General features: G+C 49.4%; 1 non-coding gene across 1 annotated transcript; it reads left to right on the top strand.

Annotated features, from left to right (window-relative positions):
- The first annotated feature begins 9,035 nt into the window (after window positions 1-9,035).
- Window positions 9,036-9,144, top strand: LOC136478629 (small nucleolar RNA R71). Its single transcript, XR_010764349.1, has one exon. It is a non-coding gene; the product is annotated as a small nucleolar RNA R71 (small nucleolar RNA).
- The last annotated feature ends 506 nt before the right edge of the window (window positions 9,145-9,650 follow it).

The following is a 9,650-nucleotide window of genomic DNA, read 5'->3' as shown; positions in this document are numbered from 1 at the left end:
CTGAGTACAAAGGTACTCAACAAGACTAACCCGACGTAATGGGGTGTAAGACTTTTAAAGATGCAGGGGTTTGGGACAAGGTAAGGATGTAGCAAAATTCAAAGTCCTTTGCCAAAAGCTTACTATTCTTATCCTATTTTCAAATTTTACCCTTAAGACCTTTAGTTCATTATCTCAAACTAATTGTACTTTTCCCATATTCCATTCCTTCTCATTCCGTTCTTTTTGTCATATTTTAGTAATTCACCAGTCCTGCATTGCTTCTGTAATGAATCGAGTCTCCATATCTGCGGAGCACCGGTAATTCGAATTGATTCAAGTCCCAGCTGGGGATTCCTTATCACACGACATATGTAGAATTTAATCTTGCATATATCAACCTCACTACCGGATCCTCCTATACTAAGCCGTCTCCACGCCACCCAAGAGTACAGCACACCTCAAATCCAGCCACATTCTAGCCATGAGGGTACACGCTACTCCCGCCATCTCTCCACTCCCAGTGCGTGGGCATTCATCTTAGTATCGGATTAGCCGAAGTAGGCTTACCGGAGTATGTGACCAGTACTACAAAGTGTCTTGTTCAGAAGATCCACAATGAGTGGCCTTTAAGCGACATAGTCGGCAACATCACCCAACATTCAAGATAAGTCACCCGACTAGTTCATTCTACATTCTTCCTTTCTTTGGCCAGTATGCCATCTTTGATTGTATCAAAACTTTTACTTTGAAAGCCTACCATAAAGCATACTAAGCATACTACGCCTTTATAAATGAAAACATCTTCAAGGATGGTAAACAATTATCAAGGTAGGTAATGCATCAAGTAGGTAACATTTGAATTAAACAACTTAATGCAATAAGTAACATAGGTGATAAACTTTTCAAAGTAAACAAGGTAAGGGCTTAATGCATAAACCGGGGCTTGCCTTCGTTGACGATCTCAGGTTCCGGATCAGTACCACGATTATCGAATCCCGTGACAACCGGGGATTCTTCCAGAACTTGCTCAACTAGAATCGTTTCACTCTTGGGTTCTAAATGAAACGATAACATATGCTTTAACATGATGATAATGTAAACATGATGCTTTCATGGTACATGAAATGTAAAAACACCCCGCAAATGATTTTATTTCATGGTACAGTTGCAAGCCAACAAAACCAACTTGCAATCCTACCATCAAGAACCACACATGTGACTTGACCAAATGGATCTTGAAACCCTACTAGTCACAAAACCGCCCCAAAATGCATCGACGGTGATGCTCCGGCGAGGCAGACCTCACCTAAATGACCTACACACTCCTATGAACCCATCCCCGCTCTTGGAATGGCAGAAGGTACACCGGAGAAGACTCCACGCCGGCCATGGCGGCTCGAGCACGTCGGCTCATGGTGTAACCCCGGCAAGACTGCGGTAGAGTCAAAAGCGAAGTGAACATCATGTTCAGTGGCTCACCACGGTCACGTCGGTGGGCTTGGTGAAGGCGGAGACGGTCTGGAATGGCCAGGCCACGTCGAGGCGATGGTGGCGGAGCTCCGGTCGGGCTCGGGGAAGAAGCTGTTGCGCCGGGTGACTCTGGCCAACACAAGCGGCGTGATCAAGTCATAGAGAAGCGCAAGACTGAGACGATCGCTTTGGCGTAGCTGGGCACGACGAAGACTGCTCGACGGTGGCTACGGCGAGCGGCGGAGCTAGCTGGCGGCAGAGCAGAGCAGAGGAGAAAAACGGGAACGACGACGGTGGCGGCGGCTATTTATAGCCGGGCAGGGACTGCCCGATGACGACAGCGCATGGACGGACCCGCCACGGCACCAGCTGCGTGTCAAGGCGTGAGGAAGCGGCGAAATCTGATCGGCGGCGACATCCGCGTGGCGCAGGCGGCAAGCAGAGAGGTGGAGTTTGATTTTTGAAATATTTATAGAACTGCCACTGAGTCCATTTTTCAAATTACTCTCAAATTTTCTAAAGAAGTTGAAAATCTCCAAAAATGAAAGTTGTTCAATTTTTCAAACTCTACAACTTTGCTTCTAGGAACATTTTCAAATTCTGCCTCCATTTTGAAATTTGAATTTGGGGTGCATTTGAGCATTTGAATCATTTCAAAACTACTCCAAATTTTATATGTAAACTTGAAAAACTTTGAGTACCAAAGTTGATCTACATAAAATAATGTCCAACTTTGCTTTTTGCCTCAACCCCAAATTCCACATGGATTTTGAATTAGCCAAAAGGGGCAAAAAGGACTTTCATAATTTGAATTTGAATTCAAATTTGATTTGTCTTCCTTTTACTTAAATTATGATTTTTGACCAGTAACATGGCTCATTAGGGTTATTTGAGTCAAATTACACATGACCTCACATGATCACATGAATTTTGACCCTTGTAGTCATGATCTTTATTTAGGGTTTTGAATCGCATCACATGAAATAACAACATTATGAAATAAAGCTTATTAGTGAATGCATTCAAAATTTTCTACTTTATGAATGCTTTGCAATGCATATGATCACATGTCAAATTTTAGTGCTAGGTCAAAACACCAGAGGTGTTACATATACAAAGGCCAAACAACATTTTTGGCCATAATAAAAGTCTTTACAAAAAGATCGACGCTAGACTTAGCTATCTAACTAAACACCCTTGGGTAGGATTTCTTCTCTGACCTCCTCCGCCAGGTCCTGCGCCGGGAGAGCCACTTCCATCTCAATTTCATCTAGCTCGGCATCAGTGTAGCCATGTGTGAAGCCCTCACTAATCACCGACAGGTCGATGTTAATGTAGTGGGAGCGGGCGTTGGCGAATGCACAATGGACGTCGGTGTACAAGGCCTCCCTTAAGAGTGCACGCACCCAATCTAGGATTTGGGTAACCCGAACTACGAGCGAGCTCGTCTCCACTGCCGGGGTGACCCCGAGGTCATTGAAGACCAACCCGACAGCAGCACGCAAGGTGTCGTGGTCGTCGCTCTTTGACTAGAGTTGACCCCGCACCTCGGAGAGTTGCCTCTGTAGGACTACCCAAGCCAAACATCAAAGAGTGTCAGAAAAAACAACTGTAAACATCAAGCAAAAAGGTAACCAGAGCCTCACCTTTCACTTGCTCCTTGAGGACCGTCTTCTCCCCCTGGAGCACACCAACATCCCTGGCCAAGGTAGCGGCCAGGCCCTTGGCTTCTTCCTTCAACTTCTGCTTGTTTTTTAGCACGCGCCGAGCATCGACGCTCTCTTGATGGGCAAGGTCGAGGGCCAGGCAGAGTCATCCAAGCTCTGCGGCATCTTCCCTGGCCTTGGTGACCATAGCCTTGAGCATGTCCTCGGCCTCGTCGGCGTGTTGATGGGCTTCCCGTTCCTTGGTCTGGAGGCTTGCCACCTCCTCCTGTAGTCGTGGCACTTCGGTAGCAAGCCCCCAGACCTTCCTCTTGCGATGGAGGAATAGGGACTTCTCCCAGCTGTGCATCACAAGAGACTATGAAAAAATCAGGTTAGAATTATATAAATAGGGCTCGAAAGTAGAAAATGTGAAGACACGACAAACCTGGCCAGCTAAGGCGACATCATCCATCAACACCACCAATGCGTCGATCAGAGAGCGGACTACGAACTGAAGTCCCAAGCGCACGCTCGTCTAGTCCTTCACCTCCGCCAGGTCGTCAAGGGTGAACACTGAGTTGCTCGGGTCCAGCCACCTAGCCCAATGGAGCCAGTTTCTTCCCCACATGAGCGGATTGTCGCCTGACCAGACAAGGCACTAGGAGGGCCTAGCCCCAACCAAGGAGTCGGCCATCGCAACCGTCGACGTCGACCTGATGGGAGTCGATGATACCTCCTCCATCACTAGCGTTCCCTTGGGAGCGGACCCTCTGATGATAGAGGAGGCTGGCAGCTTGAGCTCTGAAGTCTGAGCCATCGCCGTGTCTACAGGGGATGCCTCAGTCGTGCCTCCTCTAGTCTGCCCCACCTCGGGTGTGCCAACTGGCATGGGTGCCAATTCCATGAGCGCCTCCTTTGGCATAATCGACACCTCTGCCTCAACCTGCTTCCTCATGCTACGCCGTGTCCGCCTCGGTGCCATCACGGCGTGCCCTCGGCACTACACTAGTTGGCTTCTAGAGGATTGTCCAATATGCTAGGATCTTCTATGGTGCCAATGTTAGGAGGTTGCTAGGGCCAGTTTTGCAAAAAGCACCAACGTCACATGACGAAATCCAAGAACGCAACGAAAGGGTGAAGAAGTCGTTAACTCACCTCGATGCCATTATCTGAGAACGATTTAGGGGCTGGTCGCTCGACTCTGACTCTGCCACATCAGCAATTGGCCACTTTGATCCCCAGGTGGGGTCGGTCAGAGCAGGGTGGACTTGCTCCTCCAATCTTGGGGGCACGTCCTCCCCCGCCGATCTTGGAGGCACATTATCTTCGGTTTGCGCCGGGGCATGCTACGAAATAACATGGCCTGCCCCATGTTGGCCTACTCATCCTCATGCACAAGCATGGCCCATGGGATGTTGGGGTTGGACTCGTCCTCCTCCTCTTCCTCCTCATCGCCGTCACTCTCCTTCGAGCCTTGCCGGTGCTTTCCATGTTGTAGCTTCGCTTGCTCCTTCTTCACCTTTGCCGCCTCAGCCACGGCGCGGTTCACCGCCCACTTGGCCATGTCCTCTGGTAGTGTGGGTTGGACTCATGGGTGAAGAGGCCGGGCTACAAATCCCTGCACTTAGAATTTGAGAATAGAGGAGGGCCGGCCAAGGAAAGAAACTCAAAGATGGTTTACTAGTTCGATGAAACCCGTGTCCGGCCGCATCGCGGGATGCCCCGAGATCAGGTACACCTGGGTGAGATCCACCAATGGATCCACCAGGCACTCCATCACCTCCTTGATGCGTTGTGTCATTTTGCCGATGCTGAGGGCCTTACCGGTGACCATCACCGTCCCTTCGGACGTAGAATCCGGCATCATCTTGTACATTGGAAGAGCATGCACCATCAGTGGCGCCAGCTTCCTGACATGGTATGCTTCGATGACACCGGTCCTGCGAAGACGATGGCCCTTTAGAGTCACAATGGCTTTGAGAAGGTCACCGAGCCTCTTTTGCTCCTTCCCGATGGGCCCGTACCTCCACGCGTCTAACGCCCCCTTGATCAGGCGGCCTATGAAGATCGATAGGGGGCATCATCGTTGTTCCTCAAGTAGAACCAGAGCTTATGCCACCCCTTGTTGGACTTCGACAATGGGATGGACATGTACTCCGATGACCGGTTACCTCGAAGACGGATGCTCACACATCCCATCGGCACCACCAGGTCTAGCTTCTTCCTCTCCTTCTTCTTCTATAGCTCGATGGTGAAGAAGTACTTCGACAGCTCAAAGTGGGGCTCGATCCCTAGATACAACTCGCACAACGCAACGAAGGCCAAGATGTGTTGAATCCTATTGGGATTCAGATGCTGCAGCTCAAGCCTGTAGTAGTGCAGCAGCCCTCAGAGGAATCGATGGGGAGGAGTCATGAACCCACGCTCGTGGAAGGGGACAAAGGAGACGACATAGCCGTCGAGCAGCAATGGCTCATCCTCGCCACTAGGTACGATCCACTCCATCACCATGGTCCTTGCACGGAGAAGGCCCTTCTTAACTAGACCCTCCATGCGCACGTGGAGAATGTCGGAGCAAAGCCATGGCTCCATCGAGGAACGGGGATGGTGATGCAGAAGATCCAGTGGTGCCATAGGGCTAGAGAGCGAGAACTTCACCGGCAGCGAAGCAGAAACAGGGGAATGAAGGTTGGAACTCGAGAGCGAAAGGTAGAAAAACTGGAGGGGCAAGGATGCAGCTACGCATAAGGAGGCTAGGGAGAAACAACTCCGTTTATAAGGTAAGGGCGGAACGGGCGAGGGGTGAACCATCCGCCTAAATTAACGTGTCCCATGCCTCGCCAGATCCACTTCCTTCGGGGGTCATGCCCTCACTGTTCCATGCTACATCAGTCGCATCGCTGCCTCAAGAGACGAACGCATGCCTATCCAAATCTTCACCGTGAAGGATCCATCGGGCGACGGTTCACCTTCAAAGGCTATGGGCCACCGTAGGTAAGTGGGATACGGAGCTAAAAATGCTCCCATGACCCATTAACGCCTAGGAGTTCGAAGGCTGGCCCACCAGTGGGTTCACGGTCGCTCTAGGGCACCCTAGAGTGAGGGGAGGTTAAGGATGGGCCCGCTAGCAGCCAATACATGAGGCGCGTGAAGCACCACGGGTGTCCCCACCCTCATTTCGAGTCTTGGATGATGCAATGTCTATTGTTTTTCCCTGAAGAAAGGCATCGAGCCCTTAGACCGGTCGAATGGATCCAAGAACTATATGGACCGACTGCCAAAAATCTAGAGTCAGTCACCAGCTGATCTCGAACCGGGCCCCGCGAAGGGGATGCTGGGGCTCCACTCGAACAAGCACATTAACAACTCACCGAGCACCGTGCTTCGTCCAGCAAGGAAAGCATGGCATGGCTTAGCCCCTCCATTCTAGCAAATGGACATGTGAGGGACAATGATCACAAGACGAACCGACCCCCCGACTGGACCCCTACTATGCACGGGGGCTTGGCATCGCAAAGAGATTGAACATGCGGGCGAAGACAAATGATGAGTCACCTCTAGTTGTGGAATCCCCATGAGGTTGGTCCTTATCCGGAATATAGAGCCAATGCTCATACGCAGCTCGCCATCCTGCAAAGTGACAATAACAAATAGTACTCCTGTGCGCCCTCATGCGATGGATCGCAAAAAGCCTTTGTAGGAGTGTCCCACTCCTCCAAAGGCTCGGGGGCTACTATCGGATATCAATACTAGGGTATTCGAGCCAAAGGATTAATGAGCGGCACGTCGCCTCATCCGATGGTTAAGGATGCAACTGCGGCCTTGTCCGACCCCTAGGGGCCAGAACACGCCTTGTCCGACTCTAAGGATGAGTTTTCTGCCTCGCTCGACCCCAAGGTGTGGGCTCCAACTCCGAGGACGAGGTTTCTACATCATCTGACCCCAAGGGCTCTGACTCCAAGGATGAGGTTACTGCCTCGTCCTACCCCAAGGCGTGGGCTCTGACTCCTCTGACCCTAGGGCATGGGCTCTGACTTGTCCAGTCCCACAGGGAGGGCTCTGCCTCGTTCGACCCCTGAGAGTCGGATTCCATCTCGCCCAGCCCCTAGGGCGAGATTTCTGCCTCGCCTATTCCTTGGGGTCGGATTTGCTACTAGACAAAAGCAGTGGCCTTAGGGTGGGACCCGAACCGCTTCAACCACTATGGCGTGGAAGCGCACGCCTAGGAGCATGTCTCGGGTGCGTCCTAATGTGACTGGTGGTCGCATCGGGCCATGCCGGGAGACTCACGTTGCTCACAGCGTCAATAGGCTAGCACTGTACTACCAACTCCCTGCCTGACCATCGTTCAACGTCAGTTGACCGACGTCAGTTGACTGGCACTACACCGCCAGCCCTCCATATGGCCTTTATCCAGGGACCCATTGACCATTCCGCCCGCTCGGATGGGATGGAAGACAAGAACGGCGCATGATGCCCGCATGTATTCTGCAGCAGTCAATAGGACCCTAGTGCAACGCCGCTGCCACCATGATCTACAGGGTCAGCGGGACCCATGTGAAGAGGAGGGCGACACACCCCCGGGAGCCTTGTTTCTTTTTCTTTTTTCCCTCTTTCCTTCTCTCAGTCTTTGGTATCCTGTTCTCTCCCCTTGGTCTATAAAAGGGAAGGCAGGGCACCATTTAGAGAGGAAGATCGATCGATCGATAGATCGAGTAGTAGAAGCATCGAGCAATCAAACCACATAGACTTGGGAGCTCCTTTCTCTCTCACCAGTTTGTAACCACCTACTACAAACTCAGTGCTGGTAACACGAGCAGCCCAAAACTGGATGTAGGGACATTCGGCCTGAACCAATATAATCCTTGTGTCCTCTTAGCACACCATTCGGGTCAGACGCGCAATATACAAATTTACTCGTTAGTGTTTACTCAAAACACCGACATAGAGTGACTGATCTGCAAGCTATAAACGCATATTTGTGTACAACAAAGTATCTCCATTAATCTTATCATAAATTACCTTAGGCATGATGTTGACACTTGCTCCAAAGTCATAGATAGCTTCTTGAAAATTATGAGGTCCAATGGCGATGGGGATGACACGTCTCCATGGATTGCTCTTCTTTTCAGACAAGGTATAGTCTATCCACCTTCCTGTCAATGGTTGTATACAATAGTATGCTTCATTATGAATATCAACAAGATTTGTAGTTTCTAGATCTTTCGGCTGCCCCGGAATATTAACTTTGTCAGTTGGAGGAACAACGACCGCTAGCTGAGCTATTTGTGATTCTATCATTTTATTAAAACTATGCTAGTTTCTAATAGCAGAGGAGTGGTTATCCATTTTATTATTCATGTTTTTTAAAACTCAATCATTGGAAGCTAGTTTCCTAGATAAGCTGTCTATTATTTTAGCTTGGCTAGAAATCAATTCTCTCAAGGGTGGTTGATTGAAATTATTGAAATTATTACCTTGAGGGTTATCTTGGTAGTTTGGCCTCTGTTGCTGATTCCATCCATGATTTTGTTGAGGACAAAAGTTTTTGTTGTTGATGAAGTTCACATCCTCATGGATTTCAGGGCAGTTGTTCCCTAAATGCCCAATATTTCCACACTCTTCACATGTCATGCGGGAATCGTGAATGTGCATGACTTCTTGCTTCTCATTGGCTCGGTCTTCGAGCTTCTTCATCAGCAGTCCATCTTGGTAGAGAGTATGTCCACCTCCTTGAGTTGATGCATACCTCCACTTCTCTTGTGGTTCTGAACTCGTTCTTCATTCTAGCCTTGGTTGGAGGCCATCTTCTCCACGAGAGCTGTTGCAGCTAGGAGTGTGAGTGATAGGAAAGCACCTCCAGTAGCAGCATCTATAGTCTCATGGGTACTATTAGTTAACCCGTGGTAGAAAGTCTGCATGAGCAGCTAATTCTCCATCCCATGATGAGGACATTCTAATATGTAATCTTGAAATCATTCCCACGCCTCAGGGATAGATTCGTCATGTTGTTGCTAAAAACTTGAGATTCTCTCACGTAGAGCATTGGTCTTGCCTATAGGAAAGAACTTTGCTAGGAAGGCAGTGGAGCAGTTATCACATGTAGTATTTCTATCTTTGTTGGCATAGAACCATTGCTTTGCCTTCCCCAAAAGCGAGAATGGGAAGAGGCAAAGTAGTATGACGTCTTTGGTAACTCCTTTGATAGTGAAGGTGCTGCAGATCTCTAGGAAGTGTTGGAGATGTGCACTTGCATCTTCATGTGCATTTCCACAAAACTGGCTTGCTTGCACCATGTTGATGATAGCTGGCTTGAGCTTGAATCCATTGTCTCCAACATTGACTGTTGGTCCAGTACGGATGTTGGCTATAGTTGGAGCAGAGAATTCGTGGAGAGTCTTGTCAGCCATGGCTTCAAATTCTGGTGTTAAGCTTCGCCTTATCTGGTTGTCTTTCAACTCTAAAGCTAAAACTTTCTTGAGTTTAGCCTTAGTTCTCTTAAGTAATGCTTCTAGATCGTCAACGTAGTTTGTCGGAAGGTCAAAACCTATC

The sequence above is a fragment of the Miscanthus floridulus genome, chromosome 8 (assembly GCF_019320115.1).
Source record: "Miscanthus floridulus cultivar M001 chromosome 8, ASM1932011v1, whole genome shotgun sequence".
NCBI classification, from domain to species: Eukaryota; Viridiplantae; Streptophyta; class Magnoliopsida; order Poales; family Poaceae; genus Miscanthus; species Miscanthus floridulus.
This window is presented reverse-complemented; position numbering and strand designations above follow the sequence as displayed.